Source organism: Amblyraja radiata, chromosome 28, assembly GCF_010909765.2.
Source record: "Amblyraja radiata isolate CabotCenter1 chromosome 28, sAmbRad1.1.pri, whole genome shotgun sequence".
Taxonomy (NCBI): domain Eukaryota; kingdom Metazoa; phylum Chordata; class Chondrichthyes; order Rajiformes; family Rajidae; genus Amblyraja; species Amblyraja radiata.
The window spans coordinates 28950883-28962694 of record NC_045983.1 but is presented as its reverse complement, the minus strand read 5'-3'; the positions used below and the strand labels follow the sequence as shown (position 1 = coordinate 28962694).

Sequence of the window (11812 nt, the reverse complement as noted above, 5' to 3'; positions counted from 1 at the left end):
CCCTCCACTCTCCTTGTCGCAAATTAGCCCCACACATTTCCGTCGGGAGAATAATGGTTTGCTTTTAAACTCAGAGAGTTAGAATAACTCAAGTCCTTATATTAACTAAAAGACGAAGATTTTTCAATAAGTTACAAAGTTAGAGATTTGCAAAGTTTTCCACTCACTTGAGAGTTCAACTGGCATTTTAAAAGACATTCAAAAGACATTTACATGGACAGGAAAGGATCAGAGTGATGCAGGCCAAATGCGGGCAGGTGGGACTAGTGTCAGATGGGGCAGCTTGATCGGCATGGGCAAGTTGGGCCGAAGGGCCTGTTTCCACGCTGCAGCGTTCTATGACTGCATGACATAACCCACTCGTCAGGCGAGGATGAAAATGTTTCATTCATGTGACAAGAAAACCTCCCTCTATTTGGAATGATCAGAAAGCCACGTTCAATGTAAAATTTTAAAATATATTATTCCTTTTTTACTTCTCTGCAGGAGTTAAATGAACCCAGCAATTTCAGCCAAGATATTATTGATGTCCATGGGATGAGATGGGAATTTATGATTCTGTAACATGTTTATTCATAATTTCAAGGCTTTTAAACGTCTGCCAGTGCCCCATCACTGATCCTGTATTCATTCCCCTTTGAAGATGAAAGAATGCAAAACCAGCAAGAGTTTAAACCAGCATCTGCAGTCCCTTCCTACGCTGAATGTTATTTAGTTTAGTTTAGTTTAGAGATGCAGCACGGAAACAGGCCCTTCGGCCCACCGAGTCCACACCGACCAGCGATCGCGCACTAAAGGGCCCGTCCCACTTAGCGTTTTTTTTTGGCGACTGCCGGCATCATTGACAAACGTATCAGGTCACCGAAAAAAACGCGGCGTGATGACATATCGACGCGCGCTGTTTTTTCACGTGTCGCAACATTTTTTTTGTCGCCGCTGGATTTTGAAATGTTCAAAATCTTTTGGCGACACTGATTCAATGCCGGCAATATTGCCAAGTGGGACAGGCCCTTAACAATATCCCACACATTAGGGACAATTTACAATTTTTATCCCATGTCCATTAACCTACATTCAGCCGACAGATCTGTTAGCTTAGTTTGATCGTTTAGTTTTTAGTTTTTAGTTTAGAGACACAGCATGGAAAACAGGGCCCTGCGGCCCACCGTGTCCGCGCCGACCAGTGATCTCCGCACACTAACACTATCCTACACACCCTGGGGAGAATTTGCAATTATACCAAGCCAATTCATCTTTGAACCTGCACATCTTTGGAGTGCGGGAGGAAACCGGAGCACCCAGAGAAAACCCACGCAGGTCACGGGGAGAACAGACAAACTCAGTACAGACAGCACCCGTAGTCAGGATCGAACCCGGGTCTCTGGCGCTGTGAGGCAGCAACTCTACCGCTGCGCCACCGTGCCGCCCCTATTGTTTCTCATACACCTACAGCACAATTTCCCGCATATTGAGATCATTGTCACTGATGTGTCGAAAGCTGATCACTTTCTGGACTGCAACCAAACAAATGAGTCTTGTATTGAGCAACAATATTCACTACTAAACAGTTGCGGGTTGAAGGTTGGTACGAGTTACCGCACATATCAACGGAAAAGAGATAAGAAATTCCAATTGTGAAAAAACATTGCCATAAAGTGTCTGATACGTTATCAAACATTGCACAGCTTGATTTTCTTTTCCTGTTGATTAAAAGGGAAAGAGGAAATTTATTTTTCGCAGTGAAAATCGCAGCGATGCAAATAAGGTTATATATCGCAACAACCAGGAAGCATTTCTGTCTCTGCCCTTTGGGGCAGCACAGTGATGCAGTGGGTAGAGTTGCTGCCTTTCAACGCCTGAGACCCGGGTCCAATCCTGACTACGGGCGCTGTCTGTATGGAGTTTGTACGTTCTCTAACTGCATAGGTTTTCTCCGGGTGCTCCATATTCCAAAGACATACAGGCTTATAGGTTAATTGGCTGCTGTAAATTGTCCCTAGTGTGACGGATACAACAAGTGAATGGGTGATCATTGGTTGGCGTAGACTCAGTGGGCCGAAGGGCCTGTTTCCACGGTTCCAGTTATCTGGGACATGTGACAATAAAACACCCTTGACTCTTGACTCTTGAAACATTACCCATGCCTTTTTCTCCAGGGATGCTGCCTGACCCGTTGAGTTACCCGTTGAGTTACCCGTTGAGTTACTCGTTGAGTTACCCGTTGAGTTACTCGTTGAGTTACCCGTTGAGTTACTCGTTGAGTTACCCGTTGAGTTACCCGTTGAGTTACTCCAGCACTTCGTGTCTACAAAGGGAAGGGCTGAACTGATTCCCTTTGTTAGGCTGGAGTGTCCGTGTGTCTCAGTCCCAGGGTAGGTGGGGGATGGGGGGGGGGAATTGTTTATAAGTAGGAGAGGAAATTGGAGAAGGTGGGGGGTGGGGGAGGGGGTGGAGGAGGGGTGGGGGGGTGATGGGGGGGGGGGGGGGGGGGGGGGGGGGGGTTGATGGGCAGAGGAATTGAGGCAGGAGCAGAAGGGTTTAGATTATGCAGTATGTCCAAATCATAGTGAGGATTAGGCTCTGTCAAGGTCTTCCTATTTACCCTGCTGAGCCCACGCTGGGTTATCAGCAAGAGACCTGTGCGGCTTTACCTTTCACAGATGTTTAAAGGCCATTTTCTCATCTGCTTCCATCGCTACTCGTGGCTCAACTCCCCGCCTCAGTGTGAGAGCTCAGCACTGCTGCTCTTTCACACTCCACCAGCATCTGGGCACTGAGGCTGAACCTCGAGAATCCACTTTACATCGTTCAAGAGCAAAATTAAAGATGGGCGCAAAAAGCTGGAGTAACTCTGCATCACTCTGGGTCAGGCAGCATCGCTGGAGAAAAGGAATAGGTGACGTTTCAGGTCAGGACCCTTCATCAGACCCCGAATATACACTGTATATATATATATATATATCTATGTATACAACCACGTTTTAACCCCGGCTCACTATCAATGGCCTGTTTCGTTTATCATCGTTACTTTTTTGCATATCTTTCGTTCATTATTCTTTACCTCTCCACATCATCGTCTATATCTCTCGTTTCCCGTATCCCTAATTAGTCTGAAGAAGGGTCTCGACCTGAAACGTCACCCATTCCTTCTCTCTAGAGATTCTGTCTGCCCCGTTGAGTTACTCCAGCTTTTTGTGTCTATCTTTGGTTTATACCAGCATCTGCAGTTCCTTCCTACACACACACACACACACACACACACACACAAATATATATATAGAGGGGGGGAAGGGGAAGAGGGGTGAAATAAAGGGGGACCTGGCGCTGATAATTTGCAACTTTGTCAGCACCCTTCATGTGGCAACTATTTGCATACCTTGGGTTGGCAAGCAAAGAATTTCTCTGTGACTTGTTACATGTGACAATAAAGTATTAATTCATTCAATTGTAATCATGTATCGTCTTTCTGCTGACTGGATAGCTCACAACAAAAGCTTTTCACTGTGTCCCTGTTTGTTTTATCTGTCTGAGATACGGGGACAGGTTTAATGCAGGCTACACTCTCTGTACCCCTTCATCATTTTATATTATTCAACCGTGTTCCCTTTTAACATCCTCTGCTCCAGCAAGGAATGACCCAGCCTCTCCCGCAGTGACTTTAGTGAGGCCACATTAAAGGGCCTGTCCCGCCAAACGCATGCAATCGCATGCAAGTGGGACAGGCCCTTAAGAGTATTGCCTGCAGTTCTGGTCGCCCTATTACAGGAAGGTTGTGGAGGCTTTTGGAGAGGGTGCAGAAGAGGTTTACCAGAACGCTGCCTGGACAAATACCTGGACCCTCTGCAGTTCGCTTACAGCCACAACAGATCAACGGTGGATGCGATCTCGCTGGCTCTCCACTCCGCTCTGGACCACTTGGACAACAAAAACTCATATGTCAGGCTGTTATTCATTGATTACAGCTCGGCATTTAATACAATCATCCCCTCCAAGCTGGTTATCAAACGCGCAGAACTGGGTCTCTGCGCATCCCTCTGCAATTGGATCCTCGACTTCCTCATTCACAGACCACAGTCAGTTCGTATTGGTGGAAATGTGTCAGCCTCGATAACAATCAGCACGGGAGCACCTCAAGGCTGCGTGCTCAGCCCCCTGCTGTACTCACTCTATACTCATGACTGCGAAGCCGGTCATAGTGCGAACTCCATCATCAAGTTCACTGACGACACCACTGTTGTGGGGCGTATCACTGATGGGGACGAGTCAGAGTACAGAAGTGAGATCGACCGACTGATCAAATGGTGCCAGCGCAATAACCTGGCCCTCAACACCAGCAAAACCAAGGAACTGATTGTGGACTTTGGAAGGAGTAGGATGGGGACCCACAGTTCCGTTTATATCAACGGGTCGATGGTTGAAAGGGTCAAGAACTTCAAATTCCTGGGCTTGCACATCTCTGAAGATCTCTCCTGGTCCCAGAACACTGATGCAATCATAAAGAAAGCACATCAGCGCCTCTACTTCCTGAGAAGATTACGGAGAGTCGGTATGTCAAGGAAGACTCTCTCTAACTTCTACAGGTGCACAGTAGAGAGCATGCTGGCCGGTTGCATTGTACCTTGGTTCGGAAACTTGAGCGCCCTGGAGCGGAAAAGACTACAAAAAGTAGTAAACACTGCCCAGTCCATCATCGGCTCTGACCTTCCTTCCATCGAGGGGATTTATCGCAGTCGCTGCCTCAAAAAGGCTGGCAGCATCATCGAGGACCCACACCATCCTGGCCACACACTCATCTCCCTGCTACCTTCAGGTAGAAGGTACAGGAGCCTGAAGACTGCAACAACCAGGTTCAGGAATAGCTACTTCCCCACAGCCATCAGTCTATTAAACTCAGCTCGGACAAAACTGAACATTAATAGCCCATAATCTGTTTATTTGCACTTTATCAGTTTATTTATTCACGTGTGTATATATTTACACAATGGTATATGGACACACTGATCTGTTCTGTATTTGTGCCTACTATGTTCTGGTGTGCTAAAGCAAAGCAAGAATGTCATTGTCCTATCAGGGACACATGACAATAAACTCTCTTGACTCTTGAACTATTATTTTTCAGTCAAGTGCTAAAAATTTGCAAAATGTTTCAGCTTCTTAAGAGACACATTATTCTCTCCTCTTTGGCATTTGCTAAAAGGGAATGATTTATAGTGAAGTGGAACAAGGAAGTTGCAGGATCAAATGTGAGAACATTTGTGGATAAGTTAACCTAACATGCCAGGGTTTTATAGCTTCAAGTTAACGTTTTATGACAGTGCGTTTTCATTTATTTGAAGTCAGTCTCGCAGTTAGATTGTTGTGATAATGGTACCCTCCTCTAATAGCAACAATCTAACCTTAGAACCAGACTGAGTTAAACAATATTTAACTAAAGGGTATAAAGGTCAGAATTACATTTGTCGGATAATATAGAACGTTGTCAAATGTTTCTGGGTGGAGGAGACGGAAGAAAGTTGCTGGTAATTTCAAGTTCAAGTTCAAGTGAGTTTATTGTCATGTGTCCTTGTATAGGACAATGAAATTCTTGCTTTGCTTAAGCACACAGAAAATAGTAGGCATTTACTACAAAACAGATAAATGTGTCCATATACCATGATATAAATATATACACACATGAATAAATAAACTGATAGTGCAAATAACAGAAAGTAGTTGCTAATAATCAGAGTTTTGTCCGAGCCAGGTTTAATAGCCTGATGGCTGAGGGGAAGTAGCTATTCCTGAACCTGGTTGTTGCAGTCTTCAGGCTCCTGTACCTTCTACCTGAAGGTAGCAGGGAGATGAGTGTGTGGCCAGGATGGTGTGGGTCTTTGATGATACTGCCAGCCTTTTTGAGGCAGCGACTGCGATAAATCCCCTCGATGGAAGGAAGGTCAGAGCCGATGATGGACTGGGCAGTGTTTACTACTTTTTGTAGTCTTTTCCTCTCCAGGGCGCTCAAATTGCCGAACCAAGCCACGATGCAACCGGTCAGCATGCTCTCTACTGTGCACCTGTAGAAGTTAGAGAGAGTCTTCCTTGACAATCCGACTCTCCGTAATCTTCTCAGGAAGTAGAGGCGCTGATGAGCTTTTTTGATGATTGCATTAGTGTTCTCGGACCAGGAATGTTCAGATGGAGTGTTCAGAATTAACTTAGGGCAGGGCTGCCAACTCTCACGCTTTGAGCGTGAGACTCACTCATTTCAGCAAATTCTCACGCCCTCACGCTGAAGACAGAATTCTCACGTTGTCTTCAGTCCCTGCACAGCAAAGATCCTATATCGGAGTTATACGATCTTTGCTGCACAATTTGTCTCTTTGCGCCACGAAAGCGATCTGCACGGTCTGGGGAAGCGCGTCGGTTGACGGCTGTGAGCGCAGCGCTGCCAGCCGCCGCTACAGCCTCGCTCCCTCCCTCCCTCCTGCCCTTCAACTCACACGGTAGCGCCAACATCGCCAATCCACGCTACACCGTGCCCGCCAGACTCCCCATTGGGTGGCCGGGGAGAGAGAGGGAGGGGGGGAAAGCGAGAGAGAGAGAGAGAGGGAAAGAAAAAAAGGGAGGGATGGAGGCAAAGAGAGACAAGGGGAGGGAATGTAGAAAGGGGATGAAGGAAGGGAAGGAGAAAGGGAAGAAAGAGGGAGGGGGAGAAAGAGGGGGGATGGGGGCAGGAGGGAGGAAGGGGAGGAGGGAGGGAGGGGGAAGGAAAGGTGTGTGTGTGTGTTTGTGTGTCTGTCTCCCTGTGTGTGCCTCCCTGTGTGTGTTTCCTTGTGTGTGTCTCCCTGTGTGTGTGTGTGTGTGTCTGTCTGTGTGTGTGTGTGTGTGTGTGTGTGTGTCTGTGTGTGTGTGTGTGGGTGTGTCTCCCTGTGTGTATGTGTGTGTGTGTGTGTGTGTGTGTGTGTGTGTGTGTCTCCCTGTGTGTGTGTGTGTGTGTGTGTCTCCCTGTGTGTGTGTATGTGTGTGTGTCTCCCTGTGTGTGTGTGTGTGTGTGTGTGTCTCCCCATGTGTGTGTCTCTCCCTCCCTGTGTGTGTGTGTGTGTGTGTGTCTCCCTGTGTGTGTGTGTGTGTGTGGTGTGTGTGTGTGTGTGTGTGTGTGTGTGTGTGTGTGTGTGTGTGTGTGTGTGTGTGTGTGTGTGTGTGTGTCTGTGTGTGTGTGTGTGTGGGTGTGTCTCCCTGTGTGTGTGTGTGTGTGTGTGTGTGTGTGTGTGTGTGTGTGTGTGTGTCTCCCTGTGTGTGTGTGTGTGTGTGTGTCTCCCTGTGTGTGTGTATGTGTGTGTGTGTGTGTGTGTGTGTGTGTGTGTGTCTCCCTGTGTGTGTGTGTGTGTGTGTGTGTCTCCCCATGTGTGTGTCTCTCCCTCCCTGTGTGTGTGTGTGTGTGTGTGTCTCCCTGTGTATGTGTGTGTGTGTGTGTGTGTGTGTGTGTGTGTGTGTGTGTGTGTGTGTGTGTGTGTGTGTGTGTGTGTGTGTGTGTGTGTGCGCGTGTGTGTGTGTGTGTGTGTGTGCGTGTGTGTGTGCGTGTGTGTGTGTGTGTGTGTGTGTGTGTGTGTGTGTGTGTGTGTGTGTGTGTGTGTGTGTGTGTGTGTGTGTGTGTGTGTGTGTGTGTGTGTGTGTGTGTGTGTGCGCGTGTGTGTGTGTGTGTGTGTGTGTGTGTGTGTGTGTGTGTGTGTGTGTGTGTGTGTGTGTGTGTGTCTTCCTTTGTGTATGCGTCTCTCTGTGTGCCTGTTGTCACATCCTGGCCTTAGACAGGGCTGCCAACTCTCACGCTTTGAGCGTGAGAGTCACGCATTTCAGCCAATTCTCACGCTGACGACAGAATTCTCACGCTGTCTTCAGTCCCTGCACAGTTTGTCTCTTTTGCGCCACATCAGAGCGATCTGTGCGGTCTGTGGAAGCGCGTCAGTTGGCGGCTGTGAGTGACGTCGCATCTCTTCTCTTCTCTTCTTTCTTAGTTGGATGTGCAGCCGCCAACAGCATGAAGCAGCCGGAGATGGAACTAACCAGGTGAATTGGTTGTAAAACATGGGGGGGGATCACAATGAGGCCAAACATCTAGGACAGGGTTCGGCAACCTACGGCACACGGGCTGAATCCGGCCCGTATCCCGAAAAAGCCGAACACCCCCCTCCCACAGCCCGCCCCCTCCCCCCCCCTGGTCGTTACACTCCCTCGCAATTTCTCACTCTCAACTCTCGCCCAATGTTGGCAGCCCTGCTTTGGGAAAGATGTCACAAGTCCCATTTGGAAAATGTCATAGACCAAGATATAAGGTCATAAGGTCATAAGGAATAGGAGTAGAATCAGACCATTCAGCCCATCAAGTCTACTCCGCCATTCAATAATGGCTGATCTCTCTCTCTCTCCTAACCTCATTCTCCTGTCTTCTCCCCATAACCTCTGACACCCTTACTAATCGAGAATCTATTTCCCTCTGACTTGAAAATATCCACTGACTTGGCCTCCGCAGCCTTCAGTGGCAAAGAATTCTACGAATTCACCACCCTCTGACTAAAGAAATTTCTCCTCATCTCCTTCCTCAAAGAACGTCCTTTAATTCTGAGGCTGTGACCTCCAGACCTGGACTCTCCCACCAGTGAAAACATCCTCTCCACATCCACTCTATCCAAGCCTTTCACTATTCTGTATGTTTCAATGAGGTCCCCCCCCCCCCCCCCTCATTCTTCTAAACTATTAGTTGTTAGGAAAATGAGCATGCAGTTTAGTACTCAATCCCAAGGTACATTTTACCTTTTCTTATTTATTTAAAATTGCTCTTGTGAATCGCACCGTGGGATTGACTTTTAAATTTTGTTGTACCATGTGCAATGACAATAAAGAGATTCATTCATTCACATGTTTTTAACAGCTCACTAGTGCAGCAGGTAGACTGCTCCAGAGTCCTGGGTTCGATCCCCACCTCAGGTGCTGTCTTTGTGGAGTTTGCACGTTTTCCCCATGACTGCGCAGGCTTCCTGCGGGCGCTCCAGTTTCCTCCCACATCCCCACAAACGTGCGGGTTTGTTGTGCGTCGAGGTACAGCGAAAAGCTTTTTTGCTGCATGCTGTCCAGTCAGCGGGAAGACTATACATGATTACAATCAAGCCGTCCACATTGTACAGGTACTGTACAACTGACCTCTGTACATTGCATCTAGTGTGTGGGAAGTGGATGAGAAAGTGGGATAACATAGAACTGGTGATCGAAGGACGGCATGGACTCGGTGGGCTGAAGGGCCTGTTTCCATGCTGTATCTCGAACCTAAATATCGCTGTTATGCCTGCCTAGTCTATTTGAAATATAAGTCATAAATGTAGGTCCCCACCGTGCAGGTTTCAAGCTGAGGAGATATGGGGGCATCCATGCGTTGCAAGTACTAACAATTGTCGGTTAATTGGCTTGGTATAAATGTCAATTGTCCCTAGTGTGTGTAGGATAGTGTTAGTGCACAGGGATCACTGGTCGGCACGGACCCGATGGGCCGAAGGGCCTGTTTCCGCGCTGTGTCTCTAAACTAAACTAAACTAAACTAATTGGTTAGGAATCTCTTGCATCAGTGGAGCTTCCACACATGGGTAGCTGCCCCATACGGTGACATGGAAACCGGCAGGCTCGTAAAGCAAATGTCATTGCTCCTGTCTATTTCATGCACACTTGCAATCTGTCAGAAATGAAAGACGAAGAAGAAAAAAATAAGAAATAAAATAGAGTGAACTTTTGAAAAGTCTGCACAGCAAAGTTAGAAACAACTTTTCAGTTACTTTAGTTCCAGTTTGGTTTAGAGATAGCAGGAAGCAGGCCCTTCGGCCCACCGAGTCAGCGCCGACTAGCGATCCCCGCACACTGACACTATCCGACACGCACTCGGGACAATTTGCAATTTTTCAGAAGACAATTAACCTACAAACCCGCACGTCTTTCGAGTGCGGGAGGAAACCGGAGCACCCGGAGAAAATCCACGCGGGTCACAGGGAGAACGTACAAACTCCGTACAGGCAGCACCCGTGGTCAGGATCGAACCCGGGTCTCTGGCGCTGATAAGGCAGCAACTCTACCGCTGCACCACCGTGCCGCCCCAAATTAGTGTCCCTTCAAATGAATGCAGTTAGGTACCGAGTGACAACCCCGTGCATAGTGACAATCAAACTAACGATTTACAGATAGAATAGTTACCTGCAGGAAAAGACTCGGTATTGGAAGCTTTTACTTGATGTTGAAATATTGGTGCTTGGAGGCAAGTTCTCTTTACCTAACTGAATGGAATCTTGTAGACACAAGGAACTGCAGATTCTGCTGTAAAACGCTGGAGTAAGTCAGCATTTCTTTTCACAAATAAAGAAACAAAGTGCTGGAGTAACTCGGTGCCTTTTCAGCCTGAAGAGGGGTCCCGACTCAGAATGTTACCTATCTATGATCTCCTGAGATGCTGCCTGACCTGCTGAGTTACACCAGTGCATTGTGTTTTAAAAAAAAATAAATCATGGATTGTTAGCAGTACGATCAACATTCAACTCTGTGCATCAAAGTACACCTCAGAAAATGGTCTGTTTTTTTCCTCACATAAAGTTATCCCTCTTGGTAATTGTAATAGTTGGATGGAACAGTAACTAAATATGTACAGAAAGGATCTACAGGTGCTGGTTTACACCAAAGATAGACACAAAATGCTGGAGTAACTCAGCGGGACAGACAGTATCTCTGGAGAAAAGAAATAGGTGACGTTTCGGGTCGAGTCTGAAGAATGGTCTTGACCCGAAATGTCTTAAGGGATTGGACAGGCTAGATGCAGGAGAAATGTTTCCGATGTTGGGGGAGTCCGGAACCAGGGGTCACAGTTTAAGAATAAGGGGCAGGCCATTTAGGACTGAGATGAGGGAAAACTTCTTCACCCAGAGAGTTGTGAATCTGTGGAATTCTCTGCCACAGAAGGCAGTGGAGGCCAATTCACTGGATGTTTTCAAGAAAGAGTTAGATTTAGCTCTTAGGGCTAAAGGAATCAAGGGATATGGGGGAAAAGCAGGAACAGGGGACTGATTTTAGATGGTACACAAAATTGCTGGGGAAACTCAGCGGGTGCAGCAGCATCTATGGAGCGAAGGAAATAGGCGACGTTTCGGGCCGAAACCCTTCTTCAGACTGATGGGGGGTGGGGAAAGAAAGAAGGAAAAAGGGAGGAGGAGGAGGAGCCCGAGGGCGGGCGGATGGGAGGGTGGGAGGAGACAGCTAGAGGGTGAAGGAAGGGGAGGAGACAGCACGGGCTAGCCAAATTGGGAGAATTCAATGTTGATGCCATAAGGACGCAAGGACCCCAGACGGAATATGAGGTGCTGTTCCTCCAATTTCCGCTGTTGCTCACTCTGGCAATGGAGGAGACCCAGGACAGAGAGGTCGGATTGGGAATGGGAGGGGGAGTTGAAGTGCTGAGCCACCGGGAGGTCAGGTAGGTTATTGCGGACTGAGCGGAGGCGTTCGGCGAAACGGTCGCCCAACCTACGCTTGGTCTCACCGATGTAAATCAGCTGACATCTAGAGCAGCGGATGCAGTAGATGAGGTTGGAGGAGATACAGGTGAACCTTTGTCGCACCTGTGATGATGTGCTATGATCATATTGAATGGCAGTGGTTGCTCGAAGGGCCGAATGGCCGACTCCTGCACCTATTTTTCTATGTTTTCTATGTCTCTCTGTCACTCATTCCTTCTATCCAGAGATGCTGCCTGTCCCGTTGAGTTACTCCAGCATTTTATGTCTCTCGACAGCAGCTAAAAACATCTATT

The 11812-nt window shown here is 47.7% G+C and overlaps 1 long non-coding RNA gene across 1 annotated transcript; it reads left to right on the top strand.

The window, feature by feature from the left end:
- Positions 1–2895: 2895 nt before the first annotated feature.
- On the top strand, positions 2896–10481 carry LOC116989211. The gene is made up of 3 exons (XR_004416178.1): positions 2896–2908; positions 4136–4140; positions 10410–10481. It is a non-coding gene; the product is annotated as an uncharacterized LOC116989211 (long non-coding RNA).
- The last annotated feature ends 1331 nt before the right edge of the window (positions 10482–11812 follow it).